Below are 13,705 nucleotides of genomic sequence, written 5' to 3'. Positions count from 1 at the left end.
GAAAAAGAAATGAAGGAAGGGAGAGAGACTAAGAGGAATGTCTGTATTGATTTCTAAAGCGGCTGAACCAGTTTCGACTCACAGCAACAATGTATGAGTATCCTCTTTACACATCCTCACCAGCATTCATCGTCATTTGCCTTCTGGATAGTAGTCATATTGACCAGGGTGAGACAGTTCATATCCACAATAGAGTTTTATTAAGCCAGAAGGGAAATGGTATCATTACATTTGCAGTAAAGTAAGTGGAACTTGATATCATTATCTTAGATGAAATATGCCAGAATCAGAAACACAAATATCACCTGTATTCTCTCATGAAGAATCTAGACGTGAGTGTGTGGTGTGTGTGTGCTTGTGCGTGTGTGTAGGACATAAAAAGGAAGAAAGAGATATTAGGTGAGGGGAGAGGTAGGAGTCTCTAGAACACTGTAAATAACTCCTATGTAATGGGGAATGGCCATGATCACATCTTTTCACATGGGCCGCATTCTGTCACTTGCACAAGGGTTGTTTTGTGTATATTAAGTGTAAATTTAATGTTTGGTATCTAGACATGTAACCTCTTCTTTTTTTCCTTGGGCCCCAAATCTAAAACAAGGATAGGAGAATTTTCAGGCTTTCCATAAAGAATTCATCTTTAGCATGATGATGATGAAGATTTCAGAGAGCAGAGATTTATTTCTCAGCATTTTGCTGGAAAAAAAAATTTCATTTCTCACGACTTTTCTCTTTCCTCCCAGGTAGCCTCTAAATTTCCCCGGGTCTTATCTATTAGTTATCAGCCCCCACTTCACTCCTGTCACAGTAGAACAGTTACAAATACATTATTGGCATCTCCCAATTTACAAAACTAAATCTGACCCTTCTGACCATTAACAGTTTATCTAATGGGTCATTATGTATTCTAGTGGTAAAAGACAGCACTTAGTGAAACTTGCTGGTTGGCATTACATGTGCACACATATTTTCCCCATGGATGCATGTACAGTGTATGCCAAGTTAGTTGTTGCTAGGTGAGAGGGACATAATGAATTTCATGTTCTCTTATTATGAGATAACAACTGAACCTTGTTATATACAATGTATGTGTGTGTGTGTGTAAACTAGTAGAAATGTAACAAAATGAAAAATACATATAACATGATACCATTCCTTCTAGAAAGGTAGTAAGCTCAGTTAGACTCACAAAAATGGCCTCTGACCAATGAGATACATTGTAATAACTGCTTCACTGATTTTAAATACAAAAGTGCATTATACATTTATGCCAGCTGTCACAGTAGGCATTTCAACTCTAATCATTAATGCAGCATTTAAAATTCTCAGGTCATTAATCAAGTTAGGTACAGAAATAGGTGTACACTAGGAAAATTTGTTTTTGCCATCTTCTTTCTCTCTTGATGTCAGTAGCAACTGATGAGCCCTTATAAAGTGTCAGGTGCGCTTTAGTTATGTTATCTAAATTAATCCTCACACTGTTCCTCTGAGATGAGTATAATTATCATGTTTTACAAATGAGGCATATGAGACACAGGGAGATTAGTGATTGACTAAAGGTCAAACAGCCCAAGATGTGAATACATCTGCTTGTTTCATAAATTCTATTTTACCACTAGATTATAACACTCTCTGACATTAGGCATTCCGGTTTTTTCAAAAAAAAAATGGAAAGAAAACAGCTCCAAATGGGAAGATTGCATTTTATGTGGAGATTGGTATTTTCCATTACCAAGAGGCTACATTTTACCAGGGACATAACGTGAAGACAGTGCAAAGAGAAAATAGCTGGGTGACGAGTGGGTTTGCTAAGCAACAGTTTATTAAATCTAGTGAAACCATGGTGATGGAACACTGTGGTCCCAGACATGCACTTACTTAACACTGTAGAGTACAGGCACAGCTATCGGGAACATCTGGGAAGATAAATCAAGAGTTCCACGGGCTTTGAAAACAGAAAGCATCATCAATATTGTTATTATCATGCCACATAATGACAAAATTCCAAGCAAATAAGCTTACAAACACTTTTAATTAAAAATGTCATTGTTATACATAGAAATGAGTCCTAATATATGTTTTTTTCTTAACAGTTTCCACCTCCCTTATAGAACAGATTTAATTCATTTTGATTTTTAAAGGATTAGGTATTATAATTTATTGGTCACTTTGCATTTTAGCATGTTTTAGCGTTTGCAGGATGCTTTTCTTGCTCCATTTTTCATTTCTCATGTGTGTGTGTATGCATGCTTGCCACAACACAAAATTTATAAATATGATAAAACAGAAAATAAATTTAATAAGGGTTGTGGTGTGAGAATTTGACATATCTAATAGATTCACTCCCAGATGAAGAGCTATAGGCATTAAGCAGCTGCTCAGAGAGGAAGATTCATTCTTCTCCAGGGATAAGCCCTCAGCAGGTTATCCAGTCCCAGCTGGTCAGCTCTAAAACTATATACATATGAGAAACATAAAATGAATTCAGCAGGTTATGTATGTATTTTGTGTATGTACATATATATCAATAATAATTAAAGATGGTAAGATCATGAATTTGAAAAGTTGAAAGTGGAAGGAGAGTAAAAATGATATCCTAAGAAATTTAAATAAAAATTCTGATATTTCTTGTTTCTCTCTCACATGTTAAATATGCATGTAACTGGTAGAAAAATTCAAATTTGCTTCACCAGGGTCGAATATATTCAAATCACATTACAAAACTCATTTTATCTTCAAGCCATTAAACAAAATACTTTAAAATTTCTTTGATCATATTCATCACCCTAACATATCTTCTCTCAGCTCTTCCCCCCCACTTGCTACCCACCCAACTTCATTATCTGTCTCCCCCCCCCCTTTCTCTTTCTCCCATTGAGTGCCATTTGTACTGATTACTTATGGGTGTGCGACCTAACCTAAAATGTCGTCAATATAGCCGATGCCAGGCCTTTGAAGGAAACTGACCTAACTTATCCCAGTAGCTTATTTATTTATTTATTTATTTATTTATTTATTTATTTATTTATCCATTAAAAAGAATTTACACTTCCTCCCCTCCTCCCATTCCCTTCCCGCTCCCCCACTCACCCTCCTCTCCCCCCACCTCCTTAAGAGAGGGCAGGGTTCCCTGCCCTGTGGGAAGTCCAAGGCCCTCCCTCCTACATCCAGGCCTAGGAAGCTTTGCATCCAAATAGACTAGAGTCCTAAAAAACCAGTACATGCAATAGAAACACTTCCCAGTGCCTTTATCAATGGTTTCTCAGTCCGCCCCCATTGTCAGCCTCATTCAGAGTCCGGTTGATCACATGCTCGTTCAGTTCCAGTCCAGCTGGATTTGGTGAGCTCGCATTAGATCTGGCACACTGTCTCAGTGGGTGGACAAACCCCTTGCCGTCCTGACTTCCTTGCTCATCTTCTCCCTCCTTCTGTTCTTCAACTGGACCTTGGGAGCTCAGTCCAATGCTCTGATGAGGGTCTCTGTCTCTATCTCCATCCGTCGCCAGTTGAAGATTCTATGGTGATACTCGAGATAATCATCAGTGTGATAGTGGAACAAGGACAGTTCAGGCACCCTCTGCTCTGCTGCCCAAGAATCTAGCTGGGGACATCCCCGTGGACACCTGGGATCCCCTCTAGAGCCAAGTCTCTTGCCAACCTTAAAATGGCTCCCTTAAATGTAGATATCTTCTTCCCTGCTCCTATATCCACCCTTCCTCCATCTCCACCCTCCCACTTCCCCAAGCTCTCTCCAGTCTTTCCTTTCTCCCTTCTCTCTCCCCCTCTTCCCTTCCACCATCCCCACCCCTGCCCCTACCCGCACCCCCATGCTCCCAACTCTTGCCCAGCAATCTTGTTCGCTTCCAAAAATGGAAGGATCTCCCATGCTCTTAGATGAGTAGGATCAACATAGTAAAAATGGCAGTTCTAGCAAAGGCAATCTATAAATTCAACGCAATCCCTATCAAAATCCTAACAAAATTCTTCACAGACCTTGAGAGAACAATAATCAACTTTATATGGAAAAACAAAAAACCCAGGATAGCCAAAACAATCCTATACACGACAGAAACTTCCAGCGGTATTACCATCCCTGACTTCAAACTCTATTACAGAGCTATAGTAATGAAAACAGCTTAGTATTGGCATAAAAACAGAGATATTGACCAATGGAATCGAATTGAAGACCGGATATTAACCCACAAACCTATGAACACCTGATTTTTGACGAGCTAAAAGTATACAATGGAAGAAAGAAACCATCTTCAACAAATAATGCTGGCATAATTGGATGTCAACCTGTAGAAGAATGAAAATAGATCCATATCTATCACCATGCACAAAACTCAAGTCCAAATGGATTAAAAACCTCAATATAAATCCAACCACACTGAACCTGATAGAAGAGAAAGTGGGAAGTAAACTGCAACACATGAGCACAGGAGACCACTTCCTATGTATAACCCCAGTAGCACAGACAACAAGAGCAACATTGAATAAATGGGACCTCCTGAAACTGAGAAGCTTCTGTAAAGCAAAGGACATTGTCATTAAGACAAAGGGGCATCTTACTGAATGGGAGAATATCTTCACCAACTCCACATCAGACAAAGGTCTGATCTCCAAAATATATAAAGAACTCAAGAAACTGGATATGAAAATTCTAATTAACCCAATTAAAAAATGGGGTACTGAACTGAAAAGAGAATTCTCAGCTGACGAAGTTCAAATGGCCAAAAGACACTTAAGATCATACTCAACCTCCTTAGCAATCAGGAAAATGCAAATCAAAAAAACTTTGAGATACCATCTTACACCTGTCAGAATGGCTAAAATCAAAAACACCAATGATAGCCTATGCTGGAGAGGATGTGGAGTAACGGGAACACTCATCCATTGCTGGTGGGAATGCAAACTTGTGCAACCACTTTGGAAATCAGTGTGGCAGTTTCTCAGGAAATTGGGAATCAATCTACCTCAGGATCCAGCAATACCGCTCCTGGGAATATACCCAAGAGATGCCCAACCAGCAGCTCATTTTTTAAAACTGTTAAAAAATGTTAAGCTCTGTTGTCAGTAATACGAGTTTACAGCTATCCTTTTATTTAGAATGTGCTACACAGAAATATAATTTTCTCTTCAAACAAAGAGATGCTTAACCATATTAAACTTACAAATCCCTTAACATAACCTTTTCTGTTTCACTGATTTTTCCTTACTGCTTTTCTAGTGCATATTTTATTTATTTCCATACTGATATCATTTTCACTCCATGCTTTCTTTTCTTCCCAATCTTTTGAAATTAAAAGTTAGTAACTTGCCATTTTCTTGTTTTGGTGTAGCATGCATAATAAAACTCCAGAGACATATATTGGGGTTCAATCTGAGGATCAGAAAAGCAAAGTAGCCAGCCACTGGCTCTTACCTCTACCTCAGTCTGAAATAGCAACCCTGCCTCCACGAATACCCAGAATGAGACTGAGCTGAGACCTGCCTCCTCCCGTTTTATATTTCTCTCTAGTGCGGAGATTAGAGGCATATACCGCCACAGCCCAGTCTCTATGGTTAACTAGTGTGGCTACTGGGATTAAAGGTGTGTGCCACCACTGCCTGATCTGTATGGCTGGCCATTCAGGCTGCTTTACTCTCTGATCTTCATGCAAGCTTTATTTATTAAAACATAAATAATACACCTCTATATTTCCCTTTTCTGTCTAAAATAGAAAAGAAGGCTATAACTAATATAAGAGAACTATATACAATAAGAACAATAGCTATATACAATATATAGACAATAAATACATTCACAGAGTCTAGTCCATTTGCATTTGACAAATTCAGAGAAAATACTCCACATCTATTCTATCTTGTGAGTCCAAAGTCTTGCTTTCTGTGTCTGTTGAACAAGGAAAGCTTTAATTATAACTATCTAATCTTCAACCTTCTCAGAGACCCAAGAAGGAAATAATATTAACTGAGTAAGCAGGAAGTGCAAGCAAGTGACTTCTGAAAATTGTATGAGATGACAGAAACATCTGGCTACCTGGACAGTTATCCAAAGTTCCTCTGCAATGTTGGGCCATCCATCTTTGGCCTACAGGCCTAGAATATCTGACAGACCTTGCTATGAAGCAGGGTTTTGAAGGACTGTCATGCCCTGATGCCTTGTCTGGGAAAGGTTTGGTAGTCAGTGTTGTGTGTGTGTGTGTGTGTGTGTCCTGCTTGTCCCATTGGGACTTCACTTGGAGATTCTTCCATTTTCATCATTTTCTCTGTAGTAGATTGGTGCTGCCAGGAGCAGGCATGTTTCATTGTCATTGAAAAAAAGAGAGCCTATGTTATTAAGCAATCTTAAATGCCATATGATGTAGATCTCTGAAGTATTTGAAGATGACCTGTCTATCTAAAATATATCTCTGTTTAACCTTAAAAACACACCTAATGTGACTACAAGTTCAGTTGTAATGGATGATTAACTACTAACCTGTATTTCCTTATTATCCTAAACAGTCGGTAAAAGTAACTTTAAAGGACTAGAAATTTGCATTACATTGATAAATAAGCTGTATAGGTACAATACATTGAACAAGATTATAAATATATGTAGGGCCTTTTTTTTAACAAAATTAATCTCAAATTTGTATCAATATATGCAATTTATATATAGTATACAAAAATCCAATCCAATGTAAAACATTCAAAACCAGTACTTTTTAAAAGTTAATTCTATAATCTACCTTTTTATCATATCATACCTATATCTTCTCCTTTGTCTTTTCAAAACAAGAACCTTGAATCTGATTTTCCTTCATTTAGCTTTTTCCTTGACTATTGCCAATAGCAACTTGTAACCAATACCCCTAAACAATGACAAATATCCATAACCCATTAAATGACCTACAACCACCTATCCCACCTCATGGGAATGTGGGTGTCATATTCTTAAATTTACTTCCTGCTGTCTGGGGGTGGCAGTATCTTTAGGGAATCCTAAAAAGAAAAATTTGAAATGGTCAAGTCCTGGGAGAGGTAGCTGTATCATTTGTTGCCCAATCTCTGTGTAATGAGAAAGTGCAGGGCTTGTCTGAAGTCCTGGCTAGAGTAGTCTGTTAGGCTGGATCATTTTAGCTAGCTACTTTGGAATTATTTTAAGCAGTTTGTAGTCCAAAGCCAATCCTTAGGTGGTGTTTTTCATCTTAGTGGTGTTAACGTAGTCCCAGAGCAATTGTTATTGTGGGGCCCCATTCTCTTTTTGGAGACTTCAAAGGTCACTGTTAGGTGTACTCATGGTTCACTGCAGAAAATTGATATTCAAACCCGAAATCATGTACAGAAAGGTAGATAAACCTTTTTCTAAAATTAGTTAGTACTTTATATGGTCATTAATATTATGACAAAAAGTTTAATATATATATATATATACCTTAAGAAAAGCTGTTAAACCAAAGGATTATGAGATTAATGGCAATAAAATAGTTCTTAAATATTTGGTTTTTTGTGTGTGTGTCCCATATCAGGTGGCTCTTTTGACATGAGACAGAAATTTTGAGTTTTGTTTTACTAAGCATGTTTGGGTTTAGAGAAGGAGAGAGCCACACTCCAACTCCAAAGTCAACTTTAATCCTAAATTGGACTGTGATTATGTATATGTCTGTAGAAAACAGCAGAAACAAACATTTGGGAAAATTTATGAAATTTTATACTGTTGGAAATGTGATATACATATAAGCCAATTTACACTTTTTCTTGAGACATTTTTTTCTGGATGATTTGTCCTTTTTCTTCAGATGTCTCATTCGTCCAGTGGTCTTTGGATTCTTTAGGTGGATATCTTTATTCTTCTGAAAAGAGAGAAACAAAACCCATCCTCAACCCTAATTTTGGGGAGATTCTCTTTTGGCAAGTTACATCTGATCAAATAAAAAGCATTTATAAGTTTTATAGACTTGTTCAGATTAAATGGTCATGCTGTTTAATGACTTGTCATCTCTTCTAATTAAGGGGTATTTCTTGTTCAAATCTAATCTTTATCAGTTTTAATTGCTCTGGGAAAGAGTTTTCTCCATGGTGGAAGGGAAAAAAACTGAACCAGATTCATCATAGGGGCCTGCAAGGGGCCACTCAGGGAGTTTCCCAATGGCAAAGGATTATCATGAATATTTCTCATTGACCTACCTTCTTTTCTCCAATGACTGCCTTTGCCACACCTTCCACATAATCCAGAAGGGAGGGGCGTTCTGAATGGATTATGCTTAAAAAAAAAAAACATTGTTTCTGAGAATGCCTTGTCTACTATCTCTTTTAAGGTGACCTTGTTTGCCACAATTATAACATTGAAATTTCGATTTTCCCTCAAACGGCTAGAAATCACCTCTCCTATCCATACATCATCATGTTCATGAGATTCAATAGTAATTGCATCTCAAATTCATTCCTCTAAAGGTGATGACCTTGCGTTTAATGGTCTAATTATGCTTTTGCATAGCAAATTGGCATTCTCAAAAGTCAGAGATTCAATTATTAATTATCTAGCTTCTGAATTTGGTATCATTCTGTTTACTGTTGAAGTTAGTCTTTGTAAGAAATTGACATTGAGCCTATAATTTGTGATCCTAGAGAAGCTAAATAAGAAGGTGAACCCAAAGAAAAACATATAGTTATGTTCTTGGATATTGGAAGTAGACAAGATTTCCAGGCAAAAGTTGGGAGCACAGGGGTGAGGGTGGGGTGGGGGTAAGGGGAGATGGGGACAGAGAAGGGAGAAGGGGAAGATTGGGGACAGCTTGGGGGATAGGGATGGTTGAGATGGAGGAAGGGTGAATATGGGAGCAGGGAAGTAGATATCTTAACTAAGGGAGCCATTTTAGGGTTGGCAAGAGACTTGGCTCTAGAGGGGTTTCCAGGTGTCCAGGGAGATGTCCCCAGCTTGTTCCTTGGGCAGCAGAGAAGAGGGTGCCTGAACTGGCCTTATCCCATAGCCACACTGATGAATATCTTGCTTATCACCATAGAACCTTCATCTGGGGATGGATAGAGATAGAGACAGAGACCCACATTGGAGCAGTGGACTGAGCTCCTAAGGTCCAAATGAAGAGCAAAAGGAGGGAGAACATGAACAAGGAAGTCAGGACCGCAAGGGGTGTGTCCACCCATAAAGACAGTGGGAATTATCTAATAATGGGAGCTCACCAAGGCCAGATGGACTGGGACTGATACAGCATGTCGTCAAACTGGACTCTCTGAATGTGGCTGACAATGAGGGCTGACTGAGAAGCCAAGGACAATGGCACTGGGTTTTGATCCTACTGCATGGACTGGCTTTGTGGGAGCTTAGTCTATTTGGATGCTTACCCTCCTAGACCTGGATGTAGGGGGGAAGGAACTTGGACTTCCCACAGGAAAGGGCACCCTGACTTCTCTTAGGACTGGAGAGCAAGGGGAGAGGGGGGGTGGAGTGGGAGGGAAATGGGAGGATGTGAGGAGGTGAAAATTTTTCATAAATAAATAAATAGAAAATAAATTTATAAAGTCTTCCTTTGGGCCCTATATAACTTTAGTAAATGACTCCATTTTCTTCCCTATATCTCCAATTCTGTCCCAAACATTCAAAGCTGCTACATGGCATAAATCCAGGGTATGGTCACCATATGCAACTTACTTTTTATAGTAGCATATTCTCCTTTTCTAAGAATTTGATCTTGGGAGATTTCCCTACCACTAGCTTTACTACATTGTTCGATAATCTTAGCCTCTTCTCTCAGTCAGGTACTCCATTGTGATTGTAGAACAGGCTTTAAAACACCTTTAACCAAATCTATCTAGTCATTGGAGATAATTCTATTACAAACTGGCCACGAGTCTAACATTTGCTTCATAAAAGCTGAATGCCTGCCATATGAGAATATTGCTTCCTTGAATCTCCTTAAATCTAACATTGGCACTGGAGTCTAGTTAGCTGTAATAGAGTCTCTGCCATTTTGCAATTCCAATAAGGTTACTGTGTATATTAAGGTTGGTTTTCTGAAAATCTTAGGCTGTTCCTCTCTATTCTTACTACACACTGTTGAAATTGGCTCTCTATTAAATTCTTCTATCTGGATTTTAATATCTCTGGGATCTGTTTATTATGCTTTCCTAAGGCTGGTAGGCCTATATCTTAGCACTTAGATTAACCAACTTTTTTATTGATAAGACAAAAATGATAAACTGATATTGTTTACAATAGACATTACATAAACCCTGTCTAAATTATATATCTTCTCATTTGATTGTTCCATTTTCAAACTGTCTAGCATATTATCATACAGTGACTCCTTCCATTTTGATGTTTTTTTCCATTTTTTTTTTTTTTTTTGATTTTTGAGACAGGGTTTCTCCGTAGCTTTTTGGTTCCTGTCCTGGAACTAACTCTTGTAGACCAGGCTGGCCTCGAACTCACAGAGATCCTCCTGCCTCTGCCTCCCGAGTGCTGGGATTAAAGGCGTGAGCCACCACCGCCCAGCCTCCATTTTTTTAATGTGGGAAAAACTCTCTCTTTTAACTAATTCCTCCCTTTAAGACTTCCCAATTGTCTTTGATTCCTTTGGACTTGAATTTTGTTCATGGTGATAGATATGGATGTATTTTCATTCTTCTAAATGTTGATATCCACTTATGCCAGCACCATTTTTAAATATGCTTTCTTTTTTCTTTTTATACTTTTTGCTTCTTTGTCAAAAATCAGGTGTTCTTAAGTGTGTGGATTAATATCCAGGTCTTCGATTGTGTTCCATTGGTCCTCCTGTCTGTTCTTATGCCAATACCAGGCTGTTTTCAGTACTGTAGCTCTGTATTAGAGTTTGAAGTCAGGGATTGTGATGCCTCCAGAAGTTTGTTTATTGTTGAGGGAACTGCGGGCTGTGTTCCTGCCGACAGCTCCTGGCCACCAGCTAGCTTATGCCCCGAAATAACAACACACAAACTGTATTCTTTTAAACACTGCTTTGCCCATTAGCTCTAGCCCTTACTTGCTAATTCTCATATCCCGATCAACCCATCTCTAATAATCTGTGTAGCACCAGTCTTACCAGGAAAGATTCAGCATGTCTGACCTGGTGGCTTGCTTCATTGCATCTGCCCTGGAGAGCAGAAGCATAGCGTCTTACCTCACTTCCTCTTCCTCCCAGCATTCTGTTCTGTTTACTCCACCCACCTATGTTCTAATCTATGAGGCCAAGCAGTTTCTTTATTAATTAACCAATGACCTTCCCACATCAGTTTATTATACAGGATTGTCTTGAATCTCAACATAAAGCCAAACACACTGAACCTCACAGAAGAGAAAGTGGGGAGCACACTTGAACACATTGGCACAGGTGACCACTTCCTAAATATAACCCCAGTAGCACAGACACTGAGAGAAACAATTAAGAAATGGGACCTCTTGAAACTGTGACACTTCTGTAAAGCAAAGGACATGGTCAACAAAACAAAACGGCAGCCTACAGAATGAGAAAAGATCTTCACCAACCCCACATTCGACAGAGAGCTGATCTCCAAAATATACAAAGAAATCAAGAAATTGGTCATAAAAAGACCAAATAATCCAATAAAATAATTGAGTACAGACATAAATGGAGAATTCTCAACAGAGGATTCTAAAATGGCTGAAAGACACTTAAAAAATGCTCAGCATCCTTAGCCATCAGAGAAATACAAATCAAACAACTCTGAGATTCCATCTTACATGTGTAAGAATAGCCAAGATCAAAACCACTGATGACACTTAAGCTGGAGAGGATGTGGGGTAAAGGGAACACTCCTCCATTGCTGGTAGGATTGCAAATTGGTATAGCCTCTTTGAATAACAGTATAACAATTTTTCAGAAAATTAGAAAACAACCTATCTCAAGACCCAGCAATACCACTTTTGGTATATACCCAAAGGATGCTCAACTGTTCTACAAGGACATGTGCTCAACTATATTCGTAGCAGCATTGTTTGTCATAGTCAGAACCTGGAAAGAACCTAAATGCCCCTCGACTGAAGAATGGATAAGGAAAATGTGGTACATTTACACAATGGAGTACTACACAGCAGAAAAATAATGACATCTTTAAGTTTGTAGGCAAATGGATGGATCTAGATGATGTGGGAGTGTCATATATCAATCTGTTGATTTCATTGGTTAAGCAATAAAGAAACTGCTTGGTCCTCATAGGATAAAACATAGGTGGGAGGAGTAAACAGACCAGAAGGCTGGGAGGAAGAAGCTGAGTCAGGAGTCACCATGATTTTCCCATTCCAGGCAGATGCAGGTTAAGATCATTCCTGGTAAGCCAGATCGTGGGCTACAGCAGATTATTAGAAATGGGCTAATCCAGGTGCGAGAGCTAGCCTAGAAGAGGCTAGATAGAAATGGGCCAAGCGGTGTTTAAAAGAATACAGTTTCCATGTAATTATTTTGGGTAAAGCTAGCCGTGGGGGCGGCCGGGTGCCGGGGACGCAGCCCGCCGCTCCTTATTTCAACATCTAGAAAAAATCATATTGAGTGGGGCAACCAAGACCCAGAAAGACAATTATCACATGTCCTCACTCATAAGCTGTTTTTATACATAAAGCAAAGAAAACCAGCCTACAATTTAAAATCCCAGAAAACCTAGACAACAAGGACACTAAGAGAGACATACCTGGATCTAATATACATGAGAAGTAGAAAAAGACATGATTTCCTGAGTACCTGGGTAAATTGGGAGCATGAAGACTATGGGAGAGGGTAGAAGGGGAGGGGAAAGGAAGGGAGCAGCGCAGAGAATAATGCATAGTTCAAAAAAAGTCAATAAAAAGAGAATTCCCAATTGTCTTGCCTGTTGTAAGAAGGAGAGGTGGGCTGTGTCCTGCTGCCTGGCTAGCTTATACCTGAAATAACTACACCAAAATTGTATTAATTAAATTATTGCCTGGTGATGTGGGAGTGTCATATATCAATCTGTTGATTTCATTGGTTAAGTAATAAACAAACTGCTTGGCCTCGTAGCTTAGAACATAGGTGGGTGGAGTAAATAGAACAGAATGCTGGGAGGAAGAGGAAGTGAGCTCAGAGACTCGACAGCTCTCCCCTCGGGGGCAGACACCTCAGAGAGACACCATGCCCCGCTCCCAGGCAGACACACGCGATGAAGCTCCGACCCAGGATGGACGTAGGCTAGAATCTTCCCGGCAAGACCGGTGCTCACAGATTATTAGAGATGGGTTGATCGGTATATCAGAATTAGCCAGTAAGGGCTAGAGCTAAAGGGCCAAGCAGTGTTTAAATGAATACAATTTGTGTGTTGTTATTTCGGGGCATAAGCTAGCAGGCGGCCAGGGTGCTGGGGATGCAGCCCCGCTGCTCCTATTTCAACAGCCTGGCCCATTAGTTATAGCCTCTTATTGGCTACCTCTTACATCTTGATTCAACCCATTTCTAATAATCTGTGTAGAACCACGAGTTCGTGGCTTACCGGAAAAGATGCAGCATGTCTGGCAACTCCATGGTGGCTCTCTCTATCTGCTGCTTTCTTCCTCCCAGAATGCAGTTCTGTCTTCTCCGCCTATCTAAGTTTTGCCCTATCAGGCCAAGTAGTTTCTTTATTGATTAACCAATGAAAGCTACCCAAATAAAAAAGGACCTCCTACACCACTTTCAAATATACCCACAATGTTGATGAAGATGTGAGACTTATT

Source organism: Microtus oregoni, unplaced genomic scaffold, assembly GCF_018167655.1.
Source record: "Microtus oregoni isolate MIOR12 unplaced genomic scaffold, Mior012 000121F_000, whole genome shotgun sequence".
In the NCBI taxonomy this organism is placed as follows: Eukaryota; Metazoa; Chordata; class Mammalia; order Rodentia; family Cricetidae; genus Microtus; species Microtus oregoni.
This window is presented reverse-complemented; position numbering follows the sequence as displayed.